The sequence below is a fragment of the Gorilla gorilla genome, chromosome 1 (genome assembly GCF_029281585.2).
Source record: "Gorilla gorilla gorilla isolate KB3781 chromosome 1, NHGRI_mGorGor1-v2.1_pri, whole genome shotgun sequence".
Lineage (NCBI taxonomy): Eukaryota > Metazoa > Chordata > Mammalia > Primates > Hominidae > Gorilla > Gorilla gorilla.
The window spans coordinates 99083927-99096304 of NC_073224.2; the positions used below are offsets into that span (position 1 = coordinate 99083927).

Here is a 12378-nt window from a genome sequence, read left to right on the forward strand (position 1 = left end):
AATATGAGAAAGTACCAAAGAGCCCTGTGGTTGGGTATTATCCTAGCTACCAGCCATTACTCTCTCTGCCATCTACTGATGGCAAAAATTACCCTACTTATATATACACTTGTGAAACCAAGTGCAAGACTTTACCACGCATAAAGATCCTATACAGAGCCCTGCCCCCATGAAAGCACCCAGAAATGAAGCCAACTGACTATATCCAACTTACACCACAGTTAAAGGAACACCAACCTTCCCAGATTAGAAAGAAATAGCACAAGAACTCTCTCAATTCTAAAAGCCAGAATATACCCTGATATGGTTTGGCTGTGTCCCCACGAAAATTTCATCTCTAGTTGTAGCTCCCATAATTCCCATGTGTCGTGGGAGGGACCTGATGGTGGGTAATTGAATCATGGAGGCAGGTCTTTCCTGTGCTGTTCTTGTCATAGTGAATAAGTCTCACGAGACCTGATGGTTTTATAAAAAGGAGTTCTCTGCACATGTTCTCTTTGCTTCCTGCCACGTAAGACATGACTTTGCTCCTCATTCACCTTCTGCCATGATAGTGGGGCCTCTCCAGCCACGTGGAACGGTGAGTTAATTAAACCTCTTTCCTTTATAAATTGCCTAGTCTCAGGTATGTCTTTATTAGCCATGTGAGAACAGACTAATACATCTCCTTACCTCCAAATGAGTCCACTCATTTGGAGCTTCCCAACAATGGTTCTTAACCATTCTGAAATAACTGAAATGACAGACATAGAATTCAGAATCTGAATGGCAAAAAAGCTCATCGAGATTCAGGAATGAGTTGAAATCCAATCCAAGAAATCCAAGGAATCCAGTAAAATGATCCAAGGGCTGAAAGAAGAAATAGTAACTTTAAGAAAGAGCCAAACTGAACTTCTAGAGCTGAAAATTCACTACTAGAATTTCATAATACAATTGGAAGTATTTGCAGCAGAATAGAACATGCTGAGGAAAGAATCTCAGAGCTCAAAGATCAGTTCATCGACCCAACTCAGTCAGACAAAAATAAAGAAAAAAGAATTTATAAAAATGAACAAAACCTCTGAGAAATATGAAATTATGTAAAGATACCAAAATCTATGACTCATTGGCATACCTGATAGAGAAGGAGAGAGAATAAGCAACTTGAAAAATATATTTAAGGATATAGCTCATGAAAATTTCGCTAATCTTGCTAAAGAGATTGACGTGCAAATCCAAGAAATACAGAGAACCTTGACTAGACACTATACAAGATGACCATCCCCAAGGCACATAGTCATCAGATTCACTGAGGTCAATGCAAAAGAAAAAAATCTTTTTTTTTAAATTATACTTTAAGTTCCAGGGTACATGCGCAGAATGTGCAGGTTTGTTACATAGGTATACATGTGCCATGGTGGTTTGCTGCACCCACCAACCCGTCATCTACTTTAGGTATTTCTCCTAATGCTGTCCCTCCCCTAGACCCCTACCCGCTGACAGGTCCCAGTATGTGATGTTCCCCTCCCTGTGCCCATGTGCTCTCATTGTTCAACTCCCACTTATGAGTGAGAACACGTGGTGTTTGGTTTTCTGTTCTTATGTTAGTTTGCTGAGAATGATGGTTTTCAGCTTCATCCATGTCCCTGCAAAGGACATGAACTCATCATTTTTAAGGCTGCATAGTATTCCATGGTGTATATGTGCCACATTTTCTTTATCCAGTCTATCATTGATGGGCATTTGGGTTGGTTCCAAGTCTTTGCTATTGTGAACAGTGCTGCAATAAACATACATGTGCATGTGTCTTTATAGTAGAATGATTTATAATCCTTTGGGTATATACCCATTAATGGGATTTATGGGTCAAATGGTATTTCTGGTTCTAGATCCTTGAGGAATCGCCACACTGTCTTCCACAATGGTTCAACTAATTTACACTCCCACCAACAGTGTAAAAGCGTTCCTATTTCTCCATATCTTCTCCAGCATTCTAATTGTCCCTCTTTTCAGATGACATGATTCCATATCTAGAAAATCCCATAGTCTCAGCCCAAAAGCTCCTTAAGCTGATAAACAAGTTTAGCAATGTCTCAGGATACAAAATAAGGTACAAAAATTACCAACATCCCCAAAGACCAATAACAATCAAGCTGAGAGCCAAATAAGGAACAGAATCCCATTTACAATAGTCACAAAAAGAATAAAATACCTAGGAATACAGCTAACCAGGGAGATGAAAGGTCTCTACAAGGAGAACTACAAAACACTGCTGTTCCAAGAAATTGGAGATGACACAAACAAATGGAAAAGCATTCAATGCTCATAGATAGGAAGGATCAATATCATTAAAATGACCATACTGCCCAAAGCAATCTATAGACTCAATGCTATTCCTATTAAACTACCATTGACATTCTTCACAGAACTAGAAAAAAAATCTATTTGAAAATTCACATGGAACCAAAAAAAAAAGAAAAGAGCCCAAATAGTCAAGGCAATTCTAAGCAAAAAGAACAAACCTGGAGGCATCACACGACCCAATTTCAAGCTATGCTACAGGGCTACAGTAACCAAAACAGCATGGTACTGGTACAGACACATGGAGCAATGGAACAGAATAGAGAACCCAGAAATAAGATTACACAGCTACAACTATCTGATCTTCAACAAAATTGACAAAACAAGGGGGAAGCATTCTCTATTTAATAAATGGTGCTAGGATAACTGGCTAGCCATATGCAGAAAATTAAAACTCCTTCCTTACACCATATACAAAAATTAACTCGAGATGGATTAAAGACTTAAATGTAAAACCCAAAACTATAAAAACCTTGGAAGACAACCTAGGCAATACCATTCTGGACAAAGGAATGAGGAAAGATTTCATGACAGAGACACCAAAAGCAATTGCAACAAAAGCAAAAATTGATGAATGGGATGTAATTAAACTAAAAACTTCTGCACAGCAAAAGAAACTATCAACAGAGTAAAGAGACAAATACATAATGGGAGAAAATTTTTGCAAACTGAATATGACAAAGATCTAATATCCAGCATCTATAAGGAACTTAAACAAATTTACAAGAAAAGAACAAACAAACAACTCCATTAAAAAGTGGGCAAAGGACATGAACAGACAGCTCTCAAAAGAAAACATACATGCAGCCAACAATCATATGATAAAAAGCTCAACATCACTGATCTTTAGAGAAATGCAAAACAAAACCACAGTGAGATACCATCTCACACAAGTCAGAATGGCTAATATTAGAAAGTTAAAAAAAATAACAGATGTGGCCAGGCACGGGGAGTCACGCCTGTGATCTTAGCACTTTGGGAGGCTGAGGTGGGCGGATCATGAGGTCAGGAGTTTGAGATCAGCCTGGCCAACATGGTGAGACCCAGGCTCTACTAAAGATACAAAAAATTAGCTAGGCAGGAGTGGTGGCGAGCACCTGTAATCCCATCTACTCGGGAGGCAGAGGCAGGAGAATCACTTGAACCCGGGAGATGGAGGTTGCGGTGAGCTGAGGTCAAGCCATTGCACTCCAGCCTGGGTGACATGGCGAGACTCCGTCTCAAAAAAATAAAAATAAAAATGAATAAGTAAATAACAGATGCTGGTGAAGTTACGAAGAAAAAGGAATGCTTATACACTGTTGGTGGAAGTGTAAATTAGTTCAACCATTGTAGAAGACGATGTGGCAATTCCTCAAAGACCTAAACACAGAAATACCACTATCTAGCCAAAGGTATATAAGTTGTTCTATTATAAAGACACATACATGCATATGTTCATTGCAACACTATTCACAGTAGCAAAGACATGGAATCAACCTAAATGCCCATCAATAGTAGACTGGATAAAGAAAATGTCGTGCATATGTACCATGGAATACTATGTGGCCATATAAAAGGAGATCATGTCCTTTGCAGGAACATGAATGGAGCTGGAGGCCATTATTCTTCACAAACTAACACAGGAACAGAAAACCAAAAACTGCATGTTCTTACTTATAAGTGGGAGCTAAATAATGAGAACACATGGACACATAGAGAGGAACAACACACATTGGGGCCTATCAGAGGGTGAAGAGTGAGAAGAGGGAGAGGATCAGAAAAAAACGATGGGTACTAGGCTTAATGCCTGAGTGATGAAATAACCTATACAACAAACCCCCACAACACAAGTTTACCTACATAACAAACCTGTACAGTTACCCCTGAACTTAAAAGTCAAATAACAAAAAAGAAAATGTGGTACATATAACCATAGAATACTACATGGCCATAAAAGAGAATGAAATCATGTCCTCCACAGCAACATGAATGGAGCTGGAGGTCATAACTTTAAGCAAATTAATGCAGGAACAGAAAACCAAATATCACATGTTCTTAGTTATAAGTGGGAGCTAAACATTGAGTATATATGGACAAAAACATAGGAACAACAGACACTATGCGCTACTAGAGCGGGGAGAGAGGGAGGGGAGCGTGGGTCAAAAAACTACCTATTGGGTATTATGCTCATTACCAGGGTACAATATACCCATGTAACAAACCTGCATATGTACTCCCCATATCTAAAATAAAATTTGAAATTTTAAAAAAGAAAAGAGTTAAAGATACATTGAATTATCTGAAGATTTCTTCAAATACCAATTAAATCTGCAAGGACAATTAGTGTGATGTATATTATTTCCTGAAAAGTGTTCTTAATTAAAGCTTTGAGAACATTAAAAAAAGTTATGTTTGTACAGTACTGTAGTCTATTAAGTGTGCAATAGAATTAAGTCTACAAAAGCAATGTACTTATCTGAACTAAAAAATACTTAATTGCCTAAGGAATGCTAATGATTATATAAGCCTGAAGTGAGTTGTAATCTGTTTTCTGATGGGGAGGTCTTGCCTCAGTGTTGATGGCTGCTGACTGGTCAGAGTAGTGGTTGCTGAAGGCTAAAGTGGCTTTGGTAATTTCTTAAAATAGCAATGACATTTGCTGCATTGACTGACTCTTCCTGTTACAAAAGACTTCTCTGTAGCATGTGATGCTGTTTGAAAGCATTTTTCCCACAACAGTACTTCTTTCAAAATTGAAGTCAATCCTCTCAAACCTTGCCGCTGCTTTATCAACTATGTTTATGGGATATTCAAAATGCTTCATTTTCATTTCAACATTGTTTACATCTTCACTAGGAGAAGATTCCAGCTCAAGAAACCATGTTCTTTGCTCATCCATAAGAAGCAACTCCTCATTCATTCACATTTTATCATGAGATTGCAGCGATTCTGTCATATCTCAGGCTTCACTTCCAATTCTAGTTCTCTTGCTGTTTCTACCACATCTTCAGTTACTTCCTTCACTGGAGTTTTGAACCCCTCTAAGTCATCCATGAGAGTTGGAATCATCTTCTTCCAAACTTTTGTTTAATGTTGATATTCGGACTTCCTCCCACAAATCATGAATGTTCTTAATAACGTCAAGAATGGTGAATCCTTTCCAGAACATTTTCAATTTATTTTGCCTAGATCCATAGGAGAAATCATTAAGAGAGTAATAGTCTTGCAACATGTATTTCTTAACTTGAAAATCTAACTTACCCCTTGATCCATGGGCTGCAGAATGAATGTTATATTAGCAGGCATGAAAACAACATTAATCTCCTTGTGTATCTCCATCAGAGCCTTGGGTGACCACGTACATTGCCAAGGAGCAGCAATATTTTGAAAGAAATCTTTTATTCTGAGCAGTAAGTCTCAACAGTGGGCTTAAAATATTCAGTAACTATGTTGTAAACAGATGTGCTATTATGCAGACTTTCTGGCTCCATTTGTAGAACACGAGAAGGTTAGACTTAGTGTAACTCTTAAGGGCCTTAGGATTTTCAGAATAGTAAATGAGCATTGGCTTCAACTTAAAGTCACCAGTTGCATTTGTACCTAACAAGAGAGTCAACCTGTCCTTTGATTCTTTGAAGCCAGACATTGACTTCTCTTCTCTAACTGTGAAAATTCTAAATGGCATCTTTTTCCAGGATCAGGCTGTTTCACTACGTTGAAAATCTGTTGTTTAGTGTAACCACCTTTATTTTAGCTACTTCTGGATAACTTGCTGCAGCTTTGACACAGCACTTGCTGCTTCACCTTGTACTTTTTATGTTATTGAGACGACTTCTTTCCCTAAACTTCATGAACCAACATTTCTTAGCTTCAAATTTTTCTTCCACAGCTTCCTCACCTCTCTCAGCCTTTATAGAATTGAAAAGAGTTAAAGGCCTCACTCTGTATTAAGCTTTGGCTTTTAAGGGAATGTTGTGGCTGATTTGATCTTCTATCCAGACCACTAAAACTGTCTTCATATCAGCAATGAGGCTGTATTGCTTTCTTATTATGCATGTGTTCACTGCAGTAGAATATTTAATTTCCTTCAATAACTTTTCCTTTGCATTCACAACTTGGCTAACTGGCACCAGAGGCCTAGCTTTTGGCCCATCTCAGCTGTTGACATGCCTTCTTTGCTAAGCTTAGTCAGTTCCAGATTTTGACTTAAAGTGAAAGACATGTGACTCCTCCTTTCACTTGAACACTTAAAGGGCATTGTAACGATATTAATTAGACTAGTTTCAATATTTTTTGTCTCAGGGAATAGGGAGGCCCAAGAAGAAAGGGAGAAACAGGGGAAAGGCCAGTCTGTGGAGCAGCCAGAAAACACACAACATTTGTCAATTATGTTCACCATCTTATGTGGGTATGGTTTTGTGGAGCCCCAAAACAATTACAATAGATCATTAATTACAGATAATCATAACATATATAATAATAATGAAAAAGTCTGAAATATTATGAGAATTACCAAAATGTGACACAGAGATACAAAGTGAGCACATGCTGTGGGAAAAATCGCACAAGCGGACTTTCTGAATGCAGGGTTGCCACAAACCTTCAATGTTTAAGAAACACAGTATTTGCAAAGCACAATAAAACAAGATATACTGGTATATAAATTTAGGCTGAAACATTCTAAATGCTAACTTAAAAATAAAAGTCCATGAACCAAGAGGCTTGAAAGGAGTTCACCTAGACAACCTCCTAGTGTATTCCTCCTAGCCAATCATGCATGAGCCATTGGTTCAGGAGATCCAAAATGAACTTCATAGCAGCATCTGGTACCACCCTAGAAATGGGGAACTACTCTTTTATTTATTTATTTATTTTTTGAGATAGAGTCTTACTCCATTATCCAGGCTGCAGTACAGTAGCACAATCACAGCTTACTGCCGCCTTGACCTCCTGGACCCAAGTGATCCTCCCACTTCTGCCTCCCAAGTAGTTGGGACCACAGGTCTGTGCCACTACGCCCAGCTAATTTTTTAAAAAAAAATCTTCGGTAGATATGAGGTCTCACTATGTTGCACAAGCTGGTCTCAAACTCCTTCATCAGATACTTCAAGCGACCCTCCAGCCTTGGCCTCCCAAAGTGCTGGGAGTACAGTGGTGAGCCACTGCATCCAGCTGTGAAAAATTACTCTTAGCTATTACTTACACCCAACCATCCTTGGGAGATAGTACATACTCCCTTTATTAATAGTAACTCTGGAGTAAATTGCTCCAGAGGAATATATTAAAGTATACATGGCAACACAGGCACTTAATGTATCTCCGATCAGTGACTCCCCGCACAAACAACCACCTCAAACTCACATTTATCTGTTAAGAATTACTTTACATATTTCTGGCTTGCCTAAATCTGGTGGGAACTGCAGGCTTTCAGAAATTCAAGGTCTGGACTGATGATTAAGTTGCTAGTGACCTCTCTGGTCTCAGATGGAGACTATCTGATGACGAGATGTCACTTGACCATTTAACTTTCCTCCACATGCTTAACATCCATACATATGACTTGCCTGTTCTGAAATCTGAGAATCTGGACCCTGAACCTGAACCCCTTAGAACTGAGAAGGGCCACAAGAACCTATGGTGCATGTTTGTGTGTGTGTTTGGGTGTCCATTATAGAAAAATTAGAAACATGAGAAATAAAAAAAGATAATTAAAAATCACTTTTATTCCATTAACTCTGAGATAATTGCTAATATCTCAATATCCATCAGCCAGAATATTTTCTATGCATGTGCTCATGTATACATAAATATACAATTTAAAAATAATGATAACAGTAATCTCATTTTTTTCTTTTAATAATTTTGTTTTGTTTTCATGCCATTAAGTATTATTCTAAGATATTTGTGTATTGCCTGGTATGTTTGAAAACGTACAAACTTATTTTGTAAATGATTTATTTGAGGGCCTTTATAGTATTGACAATTACTCATTATGATAAACAGTGTTACAATGAACATCTTTGTGTTTAAGTCAACACTTTGAGTAGCATTACTAGTTTAGAGAAATGAAAGGCTGTTACTCTATGCAGTCAGACAATAACTTGGCAATATTTTCCCTGAGATATCCCAGTGGTTGTGTGGAGGGTCTATCAGCTTATGATATATTACTGTTGAGATATATAATCAAGACAATCTTATAGAAAAGAGCTCTGTATACTATATGAGGAAGTAGAGATCAAACATTGGAGGAGTCTTACTTCCTTGCTTTCTATCTAGGTAAAATATTCTGAAGGGCTGTTTGTGATCCTTGCTTTTGGTTACTGTTTGATAGACCCCTTCAAGTCAGTCACTAAGACAATCTCCTTTCAAATAGCTGAATGAGGAGGCCTCATGGTACTGTGGTCATTGCTGCTGGCATTTTATGAGCTGGACGACTTGGAATGAGATGTGGAACAGCAAGAGAATGGAGGTCCTGGGATCTGGATATCTTTGAGGTCTTCTCAGAGCCCAAGTCTGTGGCCATTGTCTAGCAGAAACGCTGGGTCTCACTTCCAATGCAGTCTCCAGAGATATTTGAGAATAAAGAAAATGAGATGATTTAGATTTCCAAGAAAATGTAGAAGCAATGCATCTCAAATTCCACTAGGAAAAACAGAAATCTTTCTTTTTAATAAATTTCTGTTCTGATCTTATAGGAAACTTTATACGTGATGTAATTGGCTTTTTTTTAATACCACACTCCAGTAATCCATTCCTTCCAAAATGAAACAACACACTTTAGATAACAGATTAAAATTTGTATTAAACAATAGACCCTTTGGCATCACTGTTTATTTGTACACAAGGGAAGATAAAAACTTTGCTAAGAAACACAATTCCTTCCTCTGTACTTAGTAGACACATTCTGTACATAATTTTAGAGTGAAAAATGGACTCCTAAGCAAAAAGTTGACCTAAAATCAAGAAAGGAGGACCCATACAACCTACAGAACACGGGAGAGACCACTTTTCTTCTGTATGTTCTCTCCCTAGCTCTGTGTCTTTTTTTAAAATATCTTAATATTTTATTATTTCAATAGTTTGGAGGTATAAGTGGTTTTTGGTTACATAGATGAATTATATAGTGGTGTATTCTGAGATTTTAGTGCACCCATCACCCAACTAGTGTACATTGTACCCAATATGTAGGGGTTTGTCCCTTATACCCCTCCTACCCTCCTTCTTCTGAGTCTCCAGTGCCCGATACCACTCTGTAAGCCTTTGTGTACTCATAGATTAGCTCCCACTGTTAAGTGAGAACATACAGTATTTGATTTTCCATTCCTGAGTTACTTCAATTAGAATAGTGGCCTCCAGCTTCACCCAAGTGCTGCAAAAGGCATTATTTCACTCATTTTTATGGCTGAGTACTATTCCATGGTATACATGTATACCACATTTTCTTTACCCACTCATTAGTTGATGGGCACTTAGATTGGTTCCATCTCTTTGCAGTTGTGACTTGTGCTGCTATAAACATACATGTGTATATGTCTTTTTCTCATAATGACTTATTTTCCTTTGGGTAGATACCCAGTAAGTGGGAATGCTGAAATTAAAGGTAGATCTACTTTTAGTTCTTTATTATTATTATTATTATACTTTATTAGGGTACATGTGCACAATGTGCAGGTTTGTTACATATGTGTACATGTGCCATGTTGGTGCGCTGCACCCATTAACTTGTCATTTAGCATTAGGTATATCTCCTAATGCTATCCCTCCCCCGCCCACCACCCCACAATAGTCACCAGAGTGTGATGTTCCCCTTGCCTGTGTCCACGTGTTCTCATTGTTCAATTCCCACCTAGAGTGAGAACATGCGGTGTTTGGTTTTTTGTCCTTGGGATAGTTTGCTGAGAATGATGGTTTCCAGCTTCATCCATGTCCCTACAAAGGACATGAACTCATCATTTTTTATGGCTGCATAGTATTCCATGGTGTATATGTGCCACATTTTCTTAATCCAGTTTATCATTGTTGGACATTTGGGTTGGTTCCAAGTCTTTGCTATTGTGAATTATGCCGCAATAAACATACTTGTGCATGTGTCTTTATAGCAGCATGATTTATAATCCTTTGGGTATATACCCAGTAATGGGATTTCTGGGTCAAATGGTATTTCTAGTTCTAGATCCCTGAGGAGTCGCCACACCGACTTCCACAATGGTTGAACTAGTTTACAGTCCCACCAACAGTGTAAAATTGTTCCTATTTCTCCACATCCTCTCCAGCACCTGTTGTTTCCTGACTTAGGACTTTTAGTTCTTTAAGAAATCTCCATACCGTTTTCCATAGAGGTTGTACTAATTTACATTCTCACCAGCAGTGTGTAAGTGTTCCCGTTTCACCACATCCATGCCAACATCTATTATTTTTTGACTTTTTAATAATGGCCATTCTTGCAAAAGTAAAGTGGCATCTCATTGTGGTTTTAATTTGCATTTTCCTGATGTTTAGTGATGTTGATCATTGTTTCATATATTTGTTGGCCTTTTGCATATCTTCTTTTGAGAAATGTCTATACATGTCATTTGCTCACTTTTTCATGAGTTTTTTTTCTTGCTGATTTGTCTGAGTTCCTTGTAGTTCTAAATATTAGTTCTTTGTCAGATGGATAGTTTGCAAATATTTTCTCCCAGTCTGTGGGTTATCTGTTTGCTCTGATGATTATTGCTTTTGCTGTGCAGAAGCTTTTTTAGTTTAATTAGGTCCCATTTATTTATCCTTGTTTTTGTTGCATTTGCTTTTGAGGTCTTAGTCATAAATTCTTTGCCTAGGTCAATGTCCAGAAGAGTTTTTCCAAGGTTATCTTCTAGAATTTTTATGGTTTCAGGTCTTAGATTAAGTCTTTGACTCATCCTGAGTTGATTTTTGTATAAGATGAGAGATAGGGATCCAGTTTTATTCTTCTACACGTGGCTAGCCAGTTTTCCCAGCACCATTTATTAAATAGGGTGTCCTCTCTCCAATTTATGTTTTTGTATGTTTTGTTGAACATCAGTTCGTTGTAAGCATTTGGCTTTGTTTCTGGATTTTCTGTTCTGTTCCATTGGTTATGATGTGCCTACTTTTATACCAGTGCCCATGCTGTTTTAGTAACTATAGCCTTGTAGTACAAATTCAAGTCTTGTAATACCTCCAGGTTTGTTCTTTTTGCTTAGGATTGCTTCGGCTATTTGGGCTTTTTTTGTTGTTGTTCCATATGAATTTTAAGATTTTTTTTAAGTCTGTGAAAAATGGTGATGGTATTTTGATATAATTTGCATGAAATCTGTAGGTGACTTTGGGCAATCACAAAATTGTGAAAATAACCATTCTTCCAATCCATGAGCATGGGATGTGTTTCCATCTATATGTGCCATCTACAATTTCTTTCAGCAGTATTTTGTAGTTCTCCTTGCAGAAATCTTCCACCTCCTTGGTTAAGTATATTACTAGGGTTTGTTGTTATCGTTGTTGTTTGTTTGTTTTTACAGCTATTATAAAAGGGATTCCATTTTTTATTTGATTCTCAGCTTGGTTGTTGTTGGTGTACAGCAGTGCTATGAATTTATGCCATTGATTCTGTAACCTGAGACTCTATGTCTTAAATTATACTAGTGCCCTGAAGATGTGGAAGCTGCAGTGAAAGTAATAAATACTGGAGATGCTGAACATCTGAAAAATGAAGAGCTCTTGGTAATGGGCAATGCATATGTTGGAAAGCTCCTTGTGAGCATAAAATAAAGCATGGGTTATAGTGTTGTTGGGAAAGGTGTGGCTTTTGGAGATATATTAAATATGGGAGAAGGAATTTGAAAAAAAGCAGGGAAGTGGGGTATGGACGGGTGCCAAAAACCCTCAGAATTACAGAGTGAAAAAAGATGACGTACTGCTCTGTGCTCACTTTTCATTCTTCTCTCGCTTGCAGCTTCATTCAGTGGACAATTTGCTATGTTTCCCTACTGGTCCTTTCTCATAGATTTTCAGTAACACTGTCCTTCTGACCAGCTCAGGAGGCATATAGATGCTGTC

At 37.8% G+C, this 12378-nt stretch overlaps 1 protein-coding gene across 5 annotated transcripts in view; it reads left to right on the top strand.

The window, feature by feature from the left end:
* Positions 1-499: 499 nt before the first annotated feature.
* Positions 500-12378, top strand: part of FCRL3 (Fc receptor like 3) — a 63501-nt gene continuing 51622 nt past the window's right edge. For all 5 annotated transcript variants that reach the window (XM_063693836.1, XM_055362583.2, XM_055362629.2 and 2 more), the window contains exon 1: positions 500-580. The gene's annotated coding sequence lies outside the window, so the exon portion shown is untranslated. The remainder of the gene's footprint in view (positions 581-12378) is intronic.